This window comes from Ranitomeya variabilis, chromosome 1 (assembly GCF_051348905.1).
Source record: "Ranitomeya variabilis isolate aRanVar5 chromosome 1, aRanVar5.hap1, whole genome shotgun sequence".
In the NCBI taxonomy this organism is placed as follows: Eukaryota; Metazoa; Chordata; class Amphibia; order Anura; family Dendrobatidae; genus Ranitomeya; species Ranitomeya variabilis.
This window is the reverse complement of record NC_135232.1, coordinates 1,042,721,416-1,042,740,441: the sequence shown is the minus strand read 5'-3', so window position 1 is coordinate 1,042,740,441 and position 19,026 is coordinate 1,042,721,416. Positions and strand designations below refer to the sequence as shown.

The 19,026-nt window shown below is 42.9% G+C and overlaps 1 protein-coding gene across 1 annotated transcript in view; it reads right to left on the bottom strand.

Annotated features, from left to right (window-relative positions):
- The window catches only part of LOC143799997 (uncharacterized), a 110,027-nt gene that overhangs the window by 33,745 nt on the left and 57,256 nt on the right, over window positions 1–19,026 (bottom strand). The window contains exon 2 of the mRNA XM_077281169.1: window positions 13,579–13,712. The gene's annotated coding sequence lies outside the window, so the exon portion shown is untranslated. The remainder of the gene's footprint in view (window positions 1–13,578; window positions 13,713–19,026) is intronic.

Sequence of the window (19,026 nt, the reverse complement as noted above, 5' to 3'; positions counted from 1 at the left end):
AGTCAAAACGGGAGAAAAACAACGACCAACGAGCCTGTCTAGGATTCAGGCGCTTGGCAGACTCGAGGTAAATCAGATTTTTATGATCAGTTAAGACCACCACACGATGTCTAGCTCCCTCGAGCCAATGTCGCCACTCCTCAAATGCCCACTTCATAGCCAACAACTCCCGATTACCAACATCGTAGTTCCGCTCAGCAGGCAAAAATTTCCTTGAAAAGAAGGCGCATGGCTTCATCACGGAGCCATCAGAACTTTTTTGTGACAAAACAGCCCCTGCACCAATCTCAGAAGCATCAACTTCAACCTGGAAGGGAAGAGAGACATCCGGCTGGCACAAGACTGGCGCTGAAGTAAACCGACGCTTCAGCTCCCGAAAGGCCTCCACGGCCGCAGGAGACCAGTTCGCAACATCAGAACCCTTCTTAGTCATATCCGTCAAAGGTTTAACCACGCTGGAGAAATTAGCGATAAAACGACGGTAAAAATTAGCAAAGCCCAAGAACTTCTGCAGACTCTTAACAGACGTGGGCTGAGTCCAGTCGTGAATGGCATGGACCTTGACTGGGTCCATCTCCACAGTAGAAGGGGAAAAAATAAAACCCAAAAAAGAAACCTTCTGTACCCCAAAGATACATTTTGAGCCCTTCACAAATAGAGCATTCTCCCGCAGAACCTGAAACACCATCCTGACCTGGTTCACATGGGACTCCCAATCATCAGAAAAAACCAAAATATCATCCAGATAAATAATCATAAATTTATCCAGATATTTCCGGAAGATGTCATGCATGAAGGACTGAAACACAGAAGGAGCATTAGATAATCCGAAAGGCATCACCAGGTACTCAAAATGACCCTCGGGCGTATTAAATGCCGTTTTCCATTCATCTCCCTGCTTTATGCGCACAAGGTTATACGCACCACGAAGATCTATCTTGGTGAACCAACTGGATCCCTTAATCCGAGCAAACAAATCAGACAACAATGGCAAAGGATACTGAAATTTAACCGTGATCTTATTCAGAAGACGATAATCAATACAAGGTCTCAGAGACCCGTCTTTCTTGCCCACAAAAAAGAATCCTGCACCAAGAGGGGACGAGGATGGGCGAATATGTCCCTTCTCCAAAGACTCCTTTATATAACTCCGCATCGCGGCATGCTCTGGCACAGATAAATTAAAGAGTCGTCCCTTAGGAAACTTACTACCAGGAATCAAATCTATAGCACAATCACAGTCCCTATGAGGAGGAAGGGCACTGGACCTGGCCTCATTAAATACATCCTGAAAGTCTGACAAAAACTCAGGGATCTCAGAAGGAGTAGAAGAAGCAATAGACACCAATGGAGAATCGCCATGAATCCCCTGACACCCCCAACTAGACACAGTCATAGCTTTCCAATCTAAAACTGGATTATGGGCCTGCATCCATGGCAGACCCAAAACGACAACATCATGCATTTTATGCAGTACCAGAAAACGAATCACCTCCTGATGTACAGGAGTCATGCACATGGTCACTTACGTCCAATACTGAGGTTTATTCTCTGCCAATGGCATAGAATCAATTCCTCTAAGAGGAATAGGATTTTCCAAAGGCTCCAGGACAAAACCGCAGCGCTTGGCAAACGACAAATCCATCAGACTTAAAGCAGCACCAGAATCCACAAAAGCCATAACTGAGTAAGAAGATAATGAACAAATTAAAGTCACCGACAAAATAAACTTAGGCTGAAAAGTACCAATGGCGACAGGATTAACTTTTTTTTTTAAACGTTTAGAGCATGCTGAGATAACATGTGTTGAATCACCACAGTAAAAACACAACCCATTTTGACGTCTATGATTTTGTCGCTCGGCTCTGGTCAAAATTCTGTCACATTGCATAGAATCAGGTGACTGTTCAGACAGCACCGCCAAAGGATTAACAGATTTGCGCTCCCGCAAACGTCGATCAATTTGAATGGCCAGAGCCATTGAGTCATTCAGACCTGTAGGGATAGGAAACCCCACCATCACATCTTTAATGGCTTCAGAAAGACCATTTCTGAAATTTGCGGCCAGTGCACACTCATTCCATTGAGTAAGCACGGACCATTTCCGAAATTTTTGGCAATATACCTCAGCTTCATCCTGACCCTGAGAGATAGCCAGCAACATTTTTTCAGCCTGATTTTCAAGATTAGGCTCCTCATAAAGCAAACCAAGCGCCAGGAAAAACGCATCAACATTCACCAATGCAGGATCTCCTGGCGCCAGAGAGAAGGCCCAATCCTGAGGGTCGCCGCGCAAGAAGGAAATAACAATCCTAACTTGCTGAGCGGAATCACCAGAGGAACGAGGTTTCAGAGACAGAAACAATTTACAATTATTCCTGAAATTCAGGAATTTAGATCTATCTCCAAAACACGGCACAGGAATAGGTATTTTTGGTTCAGACATAGGACTATGGATAACAAAATCCTGAATGTTTTGCACCCTAGCAGCAAGCTGATCCACACTAGAAGTCAGAGTCTGGACATTCATATCTGCAGCAGAGTTTCAGCCACTCAGAGAAAAAGGGGATGGAAGAAGCTAGGCAAACTGCAGCAAAAAAAAAAAACTCAGAACTTCTTTTTAATCCCGCTTCTGCGATGCATTAAACATTTTCTTTCGGCCTGGCATTCTGTTATGATCCCAATGGCTGAGGATCTCAGATATTCCGGCAAGAAAGCAAAAATATAAGTACTGCTCTAGGGAGGTGGAAACTGGGCTAACCGCATACCTGATCCTGACACAAACAACTAGAAGTAGCCGGTGAACATGCCTACGTTGGTTCTAGACGTCTCGAGCCAGCCGGAGAACTGACTACCCCTAGAGAGGAAAAATAAGACCTCACTTGCCTCCAGAGAAATTGAACCCCAAAGATATAGAAAGCCCCCAACAAATAATAACGGTGAGGCAAGAGGAAAGCACAAACGTAGAGATGAACTAGGTTCAGCAAAGTGAGGCCCAATAGTCTAAATAGTAGAAAATAGATAGTGAACTATGCGGTTAGCAGAAAACCCTACAAAAACATCCACGCTGAACATTCAAGAACTCCCACACCGACTGACGATGTGGAGGGAGAATATCAGCCCCCTAGAGCTTCCAGCGAGTCAGAAAACCAAATGTAAAGCAAGCTGGACAAAAACACTGAATAATGCAAACGATCCAAATGTACAAAACAGACTTAGCTTTTCTTGCATGAGGCAGACTGAAAGGAATCCGGAGGAGACCATATAGGTCTGGATACAACGATGCCAGGCAAGAGACTGAGTCCAGAGGAGACTCAAATAGGGAACACCCGCTGCTTAATGACACAGCTGGAGCTCAGGCCTGCAACAAGACATGCCTAACACAATACCGTTAGTGACCACCAGAGGGAGCCCAGAAACACAGTTTACAACACACTCCTGACCCATAAATTGTAGGCTTTTTTGCCCAGGAGAGGTGACAAAACAGGACAAGGACCCAACTTTCGAAGGACGCCCTGACTTGGCAGTTGGGCACACATGTATTGGCCAATCTATGCACTAAGTACCTTCTTTTCTACTGTATTTTTCATAGCAAATTTTGCAGATGAATATTTCATATATACATTATATAGCGCTTTTTTTCCTTTTTGTCACATTTTCTATGACAGTAATGCATCTTCAATGTTCTAGAGTAACCATTGTTGGTAAATCATGGTGCAACCTTTATCATTTTTCAGTAAAATCATTTGCTCAGGGTGCAAAAACTAAGTCATCACTTAGCTACAAAAGTGATGATTGTCATGCTTCTACAAAGAAGGGGCGAGGAAACATAAATAAAAAAAACAGAAAATAACAACGTCGTGAAGGAATTAAGTTTAGAGATAGAGATATTTGAACTGCTTGAGATGTGAATTCACAAGCTTTGTAAATTTTTCGACATGATTTATTATTCACTGCAAACCTCAATATTGCAAAGCTTCTACCAACTCTGAAAATAGATGTAAGGTCTGCTACAACTTTATTGATCTCATTTTGAGCTCTTTATTGCAAATACAGCCTTACTAAGGTTCAAGTGACGTTACCCTATCTGGCTATTTGAAAAACAGCTAAAATTAGGGGTAGGCACCATGAAAACTGGCATCAATTAACCCACAGTAGAAATTTAGAAATGGCACTGCATCTGTCAGCCATGGGCCATGCATGAGGTTTCAGGGTCTGGCCCAGCATTTGCTCGGAAGTGGAGCTTCAATGAGGACCTGATGGTTTAGGGAGCAGTGTAAGAGTCTGACACACGTTGCGGATTTGACTACAGATCCGCAGCGGACTTGATACTGCGGATTTGCAGCAGTTTTCTATGCGGTTTACAGTACCATGTAAACCTATGGAAAACCAAATCCACAGTGCACATGCTGCGGAAAATTCAGCGCAGAAACTCTGCAGTTTATTTTCCGCAGCATGTCAATTCTTTGAGCGGATTCCTCAGCGTTTTACACCTGTTCCATAATTGGAATCCGCAGGTGTAAAAATGCAGGTGAAATCCACACAAAAACCGAGGTAAATCCGCAGGTAAAATGAAGGACGTTTTACCTGCCGATTTTTCGGAATCTGAGCGGAAAAATCCGCGCACGAATCCGCAACGTGTACACATACCCTAAGCCTTGCTAACTGGGAGACCTGATACCTCATGCAACAGCTCAATTTTTTTAAGTTTCCTAACCACAGTCACGTGGCAGAAACATCCATTTCATAGACTACTATTGGTAGAAAAATGTAAGAATAGTAGTGCAGCGCCCCAGAGACCTGGTCGTTGCAGTAACGTCGCTCTACCACTAAGGGGAGTGATGGTACGTCTGATTGCACTAAAGGAGTTCACCTGATCAGGTATCACAGTCACACATTACACTTCACACTCTGGCCACCAGGGGGAGAAAAGGGTTCTATGTATTAGGCCACTCCTCACACTTTGGTAAAACTGGAGGCTGGATAGGAAGTTAGGAGAGAAGCTGACTGGGTTTTGCCCAGGCAACACCTAGTGAGAGAAGAGGTTGCTTGGGAAGATTCAGGGGGGTCCCTGTCAGGGGTGGGATCCTGACAGTGGCCTAGCGAACAGGACAGATCGTTACGGAGCCGCGCCTGCACAACATTGCGGCAGTATCTTAAGAAAGGACAAGAAGCGAGGTTTATTGTGGAGAAGTGAGAAACGAAATCACAGCACAAAGGTGAAAGAACCAGTAGGAGTCGTTCCCCGAGATCGGCAACATCCTACTGAGGCACATAGCCGGTGGCCGGAACGCCGAGGAAGTATTGGGCTCTAAGCATTACTTCAAACCAACGGCAGGACAGTTAATTATAGGTTGGCTGTCTCACCTAATTCACCTAATGAAGACAATGGAGGCAAATTGTGGGAGAGGGGCGTCTCTAGGGTCCCTATAAAATAGCTCCAGGCCTACCCCGTCATACGGGTGCGTCCTATCCATATCATCTGGGGGACGGAGAGAGAAAGAACATCAGAAACATACACGACAGTTGTGAGGACAATCCCGTGGTGCTCAGCAGGGAAGTACTACAACACCCAGGCGCTAGTAGGTAGGCACTGATTTCCACCTGCAAAGGGAACTCTGGATGTGCCTTCGGACCGGCCGGTCTCAGCCAGCCCTGTTTGCAATGCTGTGGATTGCGGATGCCGAAGCCTTCAGTAAAGAGGTAAAGAGACTGCAACCCTGTGTCCTCGTTATTTCATCGCACCACGCACCACCACCTTTAATTGGACGCCCCTTAGCAGGGTCACGGACCGGGTCAGGCCACCGTGACACCCGAAGACCGAGACAGAGAGGCCCGGTATCGAGTACCCCGCAGCCCTGCGTTTGGGGGTGCTCCAGTAGCACAAGTAGTTGACTGATCAATTAACCCACAGCAGAACCTCATATAATGGCACAAAAGCAGTCATCCATGACCCATGCATGAGGAATCAGGCTCAGCATTTACAGCTTGAAACTGAAGTTTTAATGAGGACCTGGTGGTTAAGGGAACCGTGTAACCCTTATTGGCTGGGAGACCAGATACCTCATGCAACATCTCCATTTTTTTTAATTCAAGCCACACTCAGATGGCACAAACATCAGTTTCATACAGTACTATTGGTAGAAATATGTAAGGAAAGCAACACAGGTAGTTGACTGATCAACTGACCCACAGTAGAATCGACCCACAGAAGCAGTCAGCTATAAGAAATGCATGAGATATCAGTGTTTGGGACATCATTTTCGGCTTTGAATTGAAGTTTCAACTAAGATGTGGTGGCAAAGGGAACCGTGTAAGCCTTCTTGGCTGGGAGCCCAGATACCTCATGGAACAGCTCAATTTCTTTAGCTTCTCAGCCACACTCAGACGGCACACCATCAATTTCATAAGCTACTATTGGTAGAAAAATGTAAGGATAACAACACAGGTAGGTGTCTGATCAATTAACCCACAGTAGAACATTTTATAACGGCACAGCAGCAGTCAGCAAAACACCATGCATGTGGTATTAGGGTCTGGGCCAGCATTTAGAGCTTTGAATTTAAGTTTAACATAAGACTATTTGGGTGAGTGACAAATGTAGGTCAGCTGTGCTGGGAGCCCTGATACCTCATGCAACAGCTCATTTTTTTTTTCCCAGCCAGACACAGGTTGCCCAAAAATCAGCTTGGTAGAGCACTAGTATTAGAAAAATGTAACGATAGTAAAACTGGTAGTTAACTAAAAGTAAATGCAGGCCTGCCGGTCTGGGAGCCATACTGCAACAGGCACCACGCTTGAAGAAGACCCAACTTGGAGTACAAATAATTTCCAAAATTATGGGCAAACAACAGGAAACGTGGTATCAATTTACCTACTGAAGAAATTTGATAATGGCACAGCAGAAGTCAGCCATGTACCATGAATGAGATATCAGGGTCTGGGTTAGCATTTAGAGCTTTGAATTGAAATTTCAATAAAGACATGGTGGCCAAAGTAGGGGTGTAAGCCTTCTTATCTGGGAATCTCATAATTGGTAAAATATAATTGAGTCTACCTGTGTGTAATTTATTCTCAGTATAACTACAGTTATTTTGTGAAAGTCTCCAAACTTTGTTTGAGAACATTAATGACCAAACGGCATACTTAAAAAACAAGAAACAAACCAGACAAGTCAAAGATAAAGTTGTGGAGAAACATAAAACTGGGTTAGGTTATAAAAAAATAGACAAGTCTTATCAGGTCATAGAGCATTGTTCAGTCCATCAGAGAATGGCATAATTGCAAACCCACAAAGACATGGCTGTCACCTAAACTAATATTCCAAGCAAGTAGTTAACTAGAGAAGCAGCCAAGGGGCCCATCGTGACTTTGGTGGAACTGCAACGATCAACAGCTCAGGTGGCAGAATGTGTTTCCAGAGGACAACTATTAGTACTATACACCACAAATCTGGCAAGAGTGGCAAGAAGAAAGCCATTTTTGAAAGCAAGATATTAGAAGAACCATTTGCAGATTGCAAAACACCATATAGGAGACACAGCTATCTTGTCAAAATAGGTGCTCTGATCAAACCAAAGTAGAACTTTTTTTGGTTAAATGCAAAACACTATGTGTGGCTGGAAACCTAAAACAGCAAATCATCATGAAAACACCATCCTAACCGCCAAACATGGTGGTGGCAGCATCATGCTGTGGGGATGCTTTTCTCAGCAGGGACAAGGAAGCTGGTCAGAGTTGATGGGATAGAGCTAAACACAGCTAAATACCGGGCAATCCTTGAGGAAAACCTGTTAGAGGCTGCAAAAGACTTAAGACTGGGGCGTAGGTGTACCTTCCAGCAAGACAACAACCTAAAACATACTGCCAGAACTAGAATGGAATAGATAAGATCAAATCATATTCATGGGTTTGAATGATCCAGTCACAGTCCAGTCCTAAATCCCATTGAGAATATGTAGCAAGATTTGCTTTTATATCTAGGCTCACTTAGCTAGAGCTATTTTGCAAAGAATAATGGACACAATTTCAGTCTCTGGATGATGAAGGACAAGTTCCGAAACGCCTATCAGGGTGTGCGCCCGACTTGCACAGCTGATAACCCAGGTAATATACAGTGGGTACTGAAAGTATTCAGAACCCTTTAAATTTTTCACTCTTTGTTTCATTGCAGCCATTTGGTAAATTCAAAAAAGTTCATTTTTTCATATTAATGTATCCTCTGTACCCCATATTGGCTGAAAAAACAGAAATGTTGTAATTTTTGCAAATTTACTGTATTAAGAAAGAAAAATTGAAATATCACATGGTCATAAGTATTCAGACCCTTTGCTCAGACACTCATATTTAAGTCACATGCTGTCCATTTCCTTGTGATCCTCCTTGAGATGGTTCTACTCCTTCATTGGAGTCCAGCTGTGTTTAAATAAACTGATAGGACTTGATTTGGAAAGGCACACACCTGTCTATATAAGACCTCACAGCTCACAGTTCATGTCAGACCAAATGAGAATCATGAGGTCAAAGGAACTGGCCAAGGAGTTCAGAGATAGAATTGTGGCAAGGCACAGATCTGGCCAAAGTTGCAAAAGAATTTCTGCAATACTCAAGGTTCATAAGAGCACAGTGGTATCCATAATCCTTAAATGGAAGAAGTTTGGGACCACCAGAAGTCTTCCTAGACCTGGCCATCCAGCCAAACTGAGCAATCGTGGGAGAGGAGCCTTGATGAGATAGGTAAAGAAGAACCCAAAAGATCACTGTGGCTGAGCTCCAGAGAAGCAGTAGGGGGATGGGAGAAAGATCCACAAAGTCAACTATCACTGCAGCCCTCCACCAGTTAGGCCTTTATGGCAAAGTGGCCCGACAGTAGCCTCTCCTCAGTGCAGCACATATGAAAGCCCTCATAGAGTTTGCTAGAAAACACATGAAGGACTCACAGAATATGAGAAATAAGATTCTCTGATCTGTTGAGACAAAGATAGACCATTTTGGTGATAATTCCAACCTGTATGTGTGGAGAAAACCAGGCACTGCTCATCACCTTCCAAATCCTAGCAGTGAAACATGGTGGTGGCAGCATCATGCTATGGGGGTGTTTTTTTCAGCTGCAGCGACAGGACAACTGGTTGTCATTGAAGGAAACATGAATGCGGCCAAGTACAGAGATATCCTGGTTGAAAACCTCTTCTAGAGTGCACTGGACCTCAGACTTGGTTGAAGGTTCACCTTCCAACCAGACAATGACCCTAAGCACACAGCTAAAACAACAAAGGAGTGGCTTCAGAACAACTCTGTGACCATTCTTGACTGGCCCAGCCAGAGCCCTGACCTAAACCCAATTGAGCATCTCTGGAGAGACCTGAAAATGGCTGTCCACCAACGATCACCATCCAACCTGATGAAACTGGAGAGGATCTGCAAGGAAGAATGGCAGAGGATCCCCAAATCCAGGTGTGAAAAACTTGTTGCATCATTCCCAAGAAGACTCATGGCTGTTCTAGCTCAAAAAGGTGCTTCTGCTCAATACAGAGCAACGGGTCTGAATACTTATGACCATGTGATATTTCAGTTTTTCTTTTTTAATAAATTTTAAAAAATAACTACATTTCTGTTTTTCTTCAGTCAAGATGGGGTGCAGAGTGTGCATTAATGAGAAAAAAAGAACTTTCTTGAGTTTGGCTGCAATGAAACAAAGACTGAAAAATATAAAGGGGTCTGACTACTTTCCGTACCCACTGTACATTCCCTCTCTCTAATGCCTCTTGCACACTGGCTACTATCTGCATTTCATTTACATTTTATTAATTGATTTACATCTTGGCATACAGATGCTTCTCACAAAATTAGAATATCATCAAAAAGTTAATTTATTTCAGTTCTTCAATACAAAAAGTGAAACACATATATAAGGTAGCCTCATTACAAACAGTGTGATCTATTTCAAGTGTTTATTTCTGTTTATGTTGATGATTATGGCTTACAGCTAATGATAACCCAAAAGTCATTATCTCGTTAAATTAGAATAATTGACAAAAAACACCTGCAAAGGCTTCTTATGATTTTAAAAAGGTCCCTTAGTCTCCACTATCATGGGGAAGACTGCTGACTTGGCATATGTCCAGAATATACTTGGATGCTTCACACTAGACCTTGGAAATCAAACTCCCAAGCTGCTTGAGGTCTACTGTGAAGTTTCTACAATCAGTGATGGTTTGCAGAGCCATGTCATCTGCTGGTGTAGGTCCACTGTGTTTTATCAAGACAAAAGTCAGCAAAGCCGTCTACCAGGAACTTTTAGAGCACTTCATGCTTCCCTCTGCTGACAAGCTTATTGTAGATGGAAATTTCATTCTCCAACAGGAAATGGCACCTGTCCACACTGCCAAAAGTACCAATACCTGGTTTAAAAACAACAGTATCACTGTGCTTGATTGGCCAGCAATCTTGTCTGACCTTAACCCTATAGAGAATCTATGGGGTATTGTCAAGAGGAAGATGAGAGGCACCAGACCCAACAATGCAGACGAGCTGAAAGCTGCTATCAAAGCAACCTGGGCTTCCATAACACCTCAGCAGGGTCACAGGCTGATCGCCTCCATGCCATGCCGCATTGATGCAGTAATTGATGCTAAAGGAGCCCAGATCAAGTATTGAGTGCATTTACTGAACATACATTTCAGTAGGCCAACATTTCGAATTTTAAAATCATTTTTCAAGCTGGTGTTACAAAGTATTCTAATTTACCGAGATTTTGACTTTTGGGTTTTCATTGGCTGTAAGCCAGAAAATCACATTGTAAAATTTTTATATAATAAAATTGTCTTTTGTTGCGTGAAATAAGTATTTGATCACCTACCAACCAGAAAGAATTCTGTCTCTCACAGACCTGTTAGTTTTTCTTTAAGGAACGCGCCTACTCTGCACTCATTACCTGTATTATTTGCACCTGTTTGAACTCATGACCTGCATAAAAGACCCCTGTCCACACACTCAATCAATCCCACTCCAATCACTCCACTATGGCTAAGACCAAAGAGCTGTCTAAGGACTCCAGGGATGGGCTACAGGACAATAGGCAAGCAGCTAGGTTGGAAGGCAACAACTGTTTGTACAATTATTAGAAAATGGAATAAACGCAAGATGACCATCAATCTTCGTTGGTCTGGGGCTCCATTCAACATTTCGCCTCATGGGGAAAGGATAATTCTGAAAAAAGTCAGGAATCAGCTCAGAACACCATGGGAGAACCTTGTCAATGACCTGAAGAGAGCTGGACCACAGTCTTAAAAATTACCGCTAGTAACACACTACGCCCTCATAGATTAAATCCTGCAGGGCAAGCAAGGTCCCCTGCTCAGGCCTGCACTTGTCTAGGCCTGTTTGAAGTTCACTAATGACCATCTGGATGATCCAGAGGAGGCATGGGAGAAGGTAATCTGGTCAGATGAGACAAAAATATAACTTTTTGGTATCAACTTTACTTGTCGCGTTTGGAGGAAGAAGAAGGGTGAATACAACCCAAAGAACAGCATTCAAACCATGAACTATGGTGGAGGAAACATCATATTTTGGGGGTGCTTTTCTGCAAAGGGAACATGACAACTGCACTGCATTGAAGGGAGGATGGGTGTGGTCATGTATTGTGAGATTTTGGCAAATAACCTCCTTCCCTCAGTAAGAGCATTGAAGATGGGTCATGGCTGGGTCTTCCCGCATGACAATGACCCGGTTTTACACAGCCAGGGCAACTTTGGAGAAGCTCCGTAAGAAGGTCCTTCAAGGTCCTGGAGTGGCCTAGCCAGTCTCCAGACCTGAAACTCAATGTTGCCCAGCAACAGCCCCAAAACCTGAATGATTGAGAAATGATATATAAGGAGGAGTGGGCTAAAATCCCTGCTGCAGTGTGTGCAAACTTGGTCAAAAACTAAAGGAAATGTCTGATCTCTGTAATTGCAAATATTAAGTTCAGTTTTTTCTGTTGTAACAGATACTTATTTCATGCAATAAAATGCAAATTAATTATGTAAAAATCATACAATGTGATTTTCTGGGTTTTATGTTTAGATTCTGTCTCTCACAGTTGAAGTCTACCTATGCTAAAAATTACAGACCTCTCCATTGTATGTAGGTCGGAAAACTTGCTAAATTGGCAGCGTATCAGATACTTATTTTCCCCACTGCATGTGTTGATGTAGCAGATCTGTGCATGTTGACATAGAAGAGATTAATGTGTATTTGTGTGTTGCTGTTGCATAGTGTGTGTGGACCCGGTGGGAGCCTCATACTATGTGATGTCCCTGATATGCTATCAACCAACGGACTAAAACCAATGTGATGAGAAACTTCTTTGTAACTTGAAACTGCTTCAATGTATACAATGTACTATTTATAATTATGGTTTCTTCTTATCTTGGTTTCTCTATTACACCAGGGTTGTACAACTACAGCCCCTGTACCCTCATAACTGTGCCCCTGAATTATTAGTTTTCATCAATGCACCTATACCTATCAGTTTTGTATTCCATTACTATTGCTGATATTTCTGATATAGATTTAGATACATTTTGACATGTGTTACCATTTAGCTAACAGAAAACCCTAACAAAGATTTAATTCAAACATTTTTCTTCAAATTTCTTTGAACCTGAATATTCTTTTCAGATATGTAATTGCAAATTGTTGACTAGGACACTAGGAATGCATTTTACATCAAACGGAACAAAAATGATTTACAGTTTCTCCGAGATGGTTAATGGAAAAGTTCAGAATAGTCTCATAAATTGTATGAGAATTATCCAGCGAAAAACAATATTTCTAGAAGTTGGAAAACATTGACCTCTAGTGGTGATAACAGATTAATGCAATGACTAATTCTATCGGCTTATGCTTTGTGCTCAAATAAATGAGCCCAATGAAGGGGCCTTATCAAAACTGGTGCAGAGGGAAAATAGTGCCTAAATTGTGCATCACTCTACCATTCTGAAGGATTTTACATCCTCCCTGGCTCTGCACCTTAGGGTTGTGACATCCACAAATGGTATTATTTATTGTATATCCCTGTTATGTTACAGCAGGATTTTTTTGCCACTATATAGTCTTATTAAACACTGTATGGTGGTGGCAGGGGTGCTAAAAACATCCTACACAAGATGCTACCCAAAGTATGGCATTAAAGATCATCAAACCAATTATGATCAAATTAAACTCATATATAACTTTTAGGAACTCAACCATGCCACCACATTCAAATAATGCTTTCCCACCAAATTTGAACATGTGCTTTGTGCAAATAGCCAAAAATGGCCACCACTTTTTTCACATTACATAAAATGGCATCATCTAGAGCAGGATCACTTGATCTCGGGCATAGCCTGATGGGCTTCCCCATAATGCTTTGCATTTATTACATCACATGACATGGCACAGGTAATCAAGAAGGACAATCATAGTCTATATAAAACCAATGCTGGAAATGCAGCAATCATTTTGTGGTGAATCTGGATAGTGAGAGGATGTCATAGCTTAGCCATAAAGATAGGGATTGAAAGCATGAGCATAGTCCCTACAATAGCATACCATACAGTTGCTTTGGAGTCCATGAGATGGAGGCCCAGGAATCCCTCTTTCTGCCTATTTAAACCTCTAATCTTTATCACCAGCTGTTGGGAACCCATTGGTTCACCAAGCTTGATGGCTGTGGTGCGCATAACCTGAGAAAGAGAATAAGAGAAAGAGATAGATGAAGTACATAATTTAAAACACCTAAGGGTAATTATAAGTATTGTGTATCATTTTTTTAGGCTATGCAAGGAGTCGGCTGTGTTTCAACATTTTTTTAATGGTCAATATGTGGTTTTCTATCTGGATGACATCTTGGTTTATTCACTTAATATTGAGTTACACATCCAACATGTATGTACTGTACTCCAAAAACTCACAGAAACATTTTATTTGCTAATCTAGAAAAATTTGTTTTCTTGGTCCAAGAAAAAAACTTTCCTGGGGTATAGCTTGTCAGTTAAAGGTTTCTGAATGGAATCCTCAAAGGCTCAAACTGTTAATGAGTGAGTACAACCCAAATTTCAGAAGGCCTTGCAGAGGTTTGCAAACTATTATCATAAATTTATTAAAAGTTTTTCTGAGATTATCAAACTGCTTACTGACTTGGCTATGAATGGGGATCATTGGGTTAAATGGAAGCCTTAGATTATGCAAGCCTTCACAGAGTTAAGGGAATGTTTCTCATCTGACCCTGTATTGGTCCAACCTAACCTAGAACATCCTTTCATGGTGAAAGTATATATTCCATTTCTCACTCAACTCCATTCATGTTCCTTCTTTTCACAAAAGTTTCTATCTGCAGAAAAGAATTATGATATTGGAAATTGTAATTATTGGCAGCGTGATACAGTGACCCCTGTTACAGGTACGGGGCGCTGTATGGTCTCCCCAGTATACGCACGGAGGCGTATTGAGGACGGGAGAGTGCATGGCAGTTGCATGCCTGGATGTCATGGTGAGACAAAGCCCGTCATTGTTGTGAATGGTCGGTATGTGTGTCGCAGAGAAAGAAACTCTCCGCTGTCAGCCTGAAGCGATGTTTTGTTCTGGGACCTGTAGTCCCACAAGTACAATGGTGTTCAAAAGTCCTGCATAGGCGTGAAGAAAACTATATGTTTCATACTTCTGCATCTCTACAGTGAAACTGGTGGAACATATATGTTTTTGTAATCCCTCATTGTATGCCATACTCATTTTTGAATGTCCCAAGTGTATAAATTGTTATGGTATGCGCATTTTTGATAATTTTTTTTACAGCATAACCATACCTACACCAGTACAGTGTGTAGAATGGTGAACAGGTTTCTAAGTTCATTAACTTCCAATGCACGTTCACACAGACTTAAATTTTACTTTTTAAGATTTATTATTTTTTATTTAATTCAGAGTCCTGAAAAGGGCTTTTTTAGTGCATCTTTAGCTTCTAATACTTTATTGGCCAGCCTTTGCTCTTGAGCACCAGCTTGCATCTCTGTGGCATTGAGTGAACAAGCTTCTGCAGATGTTCACGAGTGATGATGTGGTTCCAGGCCTGTATCAGAGCCTCAATCAACTCACTCTTGGTCCTTGGCTATTTTTTAGATATCTCTAATGATTAGTGTTGAGCATTCCGATACCGCAAGTATCGGGTATCGGCCGATATTTGCTGTATTGGAATTCCGATACCGAGATCCGATACTTTTGTGGTATCGGGAATCGGAATCGGAAGTTCCCAGTGTATGGTTCCCAGGGTCTGAAAGAGAGGAAACTCTCCTTCAGGCCCTGGGATCCATATTAATGTGTAAAATAAAGAATTAAAATAAAAAATACTGATATACTCACCTCTCCTGAGACCCCTGGACATCACTGCTGGTAACCGGCAGCCTTCTTTGCTTAAAATGAGCGCGTTCAGAATTAGGAATTTAGGACCTGAGAATTACGTCACGGCTTGTGATTGGTCACGTGGCGGTCACATGAGCGGCCGCGACCAATCACAAGCCGTGACGTAATCTAAGGCCCAGAACGTGCTCATTCTTAGGAAGGAAGGCTGCCGGAAAGAAGCCGAGGGTGAGTATATTCCTATTAGGTATATACTCACCCTCGGACGCGCCCTGCTTCTTTCCGGTGAGTATATCAATATTTTTTATTTTAATTCTTTATTTTACACATTAATATGGATCCCAGGGCCTGAAGGAGAGTTTCCTCTCCTTCAGACCCTGGGAACCATCAGGGATACCTTCCAATACTTGAGTCCCATTGACTTGTATTGGTATCGGGTATCGGTATCGGATTAGATCCGATACTTTGCCGGTATCGGCCGATACTTTCCGATACCGATACTTTCAAGTATCGGACGGTATCGCTCAACACTACTAATGATACCTTGTGCCCCAAATTTTTTATTGGATTGAGGTCCGGGGACTGAGCTGGCCAGTCAATAGTAGCCACCTTGTTCTTTTTTTTCCATTCCGTTACTGTCTTAGCTCTGTGACAAGGAGCATTATTATCCTGGAAGATATAATCCCCTGAAAACAGGTGTTGAGCAGAAGGCAGCATTTTTTTTTATTAAGGATGTCTATGCATTTTTTTGCATTAACCATACCCTCCACAATATGAAGCCTTCCAACACCATTGGCTGCCATACAGCCCCAGACCATTGCTTTCATCGGATGTTTCACAGAGAAGCTCAAACACTCTGGCTTGTACTCTTCATGTGGGAACCTTCTCATATAAGACTTGCTATCATTTCCTAAAATGCAAAAAGTGCTTTCATCACTAAATAGCACTTTTTCCCACTCCTCCTTCCTCCATTTTAAATATTTCAATGCCCACGATCCTCCACTGACAAAAATCTGAAGGCTCCCATCATAAAACTCTACAGTATGATTCACTAGATAGACCAACAGATAAAACAAACAAACAAAGCAGCAGATGTGATGCAATGTGATTGGCTGCCATATCCAGGTTATGATTGGTCACAAGAACCTCATCTGTGATTGGCTAATTTTGGATCTGAAGCTGTACAATATTTAGTTGTGCTTTCAATTCCCATATTTTTGCAATAATTTCAGGCAAAACTGCTTCAAAAGCTAAAAATATTACAGGGAGAGAATGCAAAATTGTATTCTGAACAAAACCATATATAATATGTCATATTAGCATCGAAGATATTCGACAGAAAACATTTAAAACTTGAAAATTCAATTTATCCTATGCAGGACTTTTGAACACCACTGTAATTGTGTAATTATAAAGAGAGGCTGGCAAGGCTAGTTATGAGAGATGGGCGGGTCAAACTAGCTACACACACACTCCCACCTAGGGGAGTGATTAAAGGTATATAATGTGACCAGGGTGTGGATCACATGGTTCCAGTGTTTGGATTTGTTTGGTCCAAGTGCAAGGTCCTGGAAGCCTGTGTTGGAAGTCCTGGGAGTAGGATTCCTGAACAGCACATGGTGAGGCTTTGGCATAGAGTGGCCTGTGTGCTGTAGATCCTGGACGGTCGATGTTGGAAGCTCCTGCCAGTGGAGTCTTCCTGGAAACACCTGGAGAGACCGTGGACCTACACGGAGCTCACATACAACATCACCCATTCCTTAATTAAATCTCTGTCTGCCAGGGTGCATTTCAACACAGACACTAGTAAGCATGGCCAAAGACGTTACATTTCGCTGACTGGGCACTGGGAGACTCTGGTGGCTGTGGGGGCAGGTGCTGCTCCACAAGTCTTGGAATCCCGAAGGCTTGCAGGACAAACATCTACATTTTACACTTACTCCACTGCTTCTGCCTTTCTCTATCTCCTCTAGGACCTCCACCTGTGTCCTCAACCTCTGCTTTAATGAGACATGTGTTCCAACAGTAGAGAGCGTATCACTACCACCTCTGTACTGTGCAGCCAGGGCTCACCGCAATCAGGAGTATTAAAATTGATATGCCTTGGACATTGCAGTCATAGAGCTGAAAATTTGTGGACAGCTCTCCAGGCTGAGTTTGATCAATGGCTGTCTCTGCTGAACCTGCATCCAGGGAAGGCCATGTCCGATAATGGTGCGAACCTTGTGGCAGCCCTATGATGAGGCAAGCTCACATATGTGCCTTGCATGGCTCACGTCCTCAACCTGGTGGTACAGTGTTTTCTCCACCACCATCCTGGCCTGGGTGAGCTGCTCCAGATAGTATGTAAGTTGTGTGCTCATTTCCTCCGTTTGCACCCCTCAGTTTATTGATATGCATCGATACAGAGGTCTTTGTCCATGCCAATTAACAGGTTGATATGCGATGTGCCGACACGGTGGAATTCCACTCTGCACATGTTGCAGTGATTGTGGCAGCAGCAATGAGCCCTAATGCAGTATGTCATGTTGTATATACTGGGTCAACACAGTACGGACGTGGGGCATATCATGTTTACAGAGAGGGCACAGATTAACGCACCCTTCTGCATAGTTTTGAAAAGGCTGCTAAGATGGTTAGTGCTGAAGACGCCATCATCAGCATCGCTATTCCGGTCATCTATATGCTGGAGCAGACTTTGAATAGCCTGCGGGCGGAGACGGTGGTCCCAGAAGAATAGGAAGAAGCAGAGGAGATTGCAAAAGGGATAACATTGTCTCTAAGTTCCAGACTGTTGTCACACAGGCAGGTGCCAAGGGAGGGTGGATTACTGCAATCAAGGGGGGCCGGTGATAACAGACAAACCATTATCGAAGGTGCAAGATCCGAGGAACAAATGGAGGAGGAAGAGATGATGGGCGAGTAACTGTCAGATGAAGAGAATAATCCTCCCTTCTCTGTTCTTTGTGGTTGGCAGGAGGGGACAGAGGAAATTAGCCTCATTATTACCCAGCCACCAACACATCATGGGCTTGAACTTCATGGTAGAGCCAGACATATCATTGCCTTTTTGCTGCACTATCTGCAACATGATCCACGTATAGTTATGATTAGGAATACTGCTGATGCATGCAGTGCGCAGGTGCGAGAAAAGGTCAGAGAGGCTCAGTGCCTGCGCACTGCAGGACTTAGCTCTGCCCTCAACAGGGCAGATAAGTATGTATTCACAGGAACACGATGCTGAGGAGCCTCATCCACATAAAGCAAGCAGGAGGACGGGTATCGTAAGAAGATGGGAGGCGGTGGACCAAGACCAGCAACGCCTATCAAACCGGACCGCCCCGCAGGTGAGTATAATAAAAGTTATTTTTCTTCTCTTACAGGTTGGATCAGGGGCTTATATACCGCATTCCATAATGCAGTATATCAGCCCTGAGAGGAGGTGGCCATAACTCGTATCGGCCAAACCCGGTGACAAGTTCACTTTAAACCTATGTTCTCAATAAACAGCCTTTGGGAGCCCATTGTTACACCAAACTTGATCATAAGGGTGCATATATCCCAATCCGTATGAGAGAAGGGGTACTGGAGTGGCAAGGAAATTAGCAAGTGAGTATAAATATTTGTACATTGGCTCATTCTCTT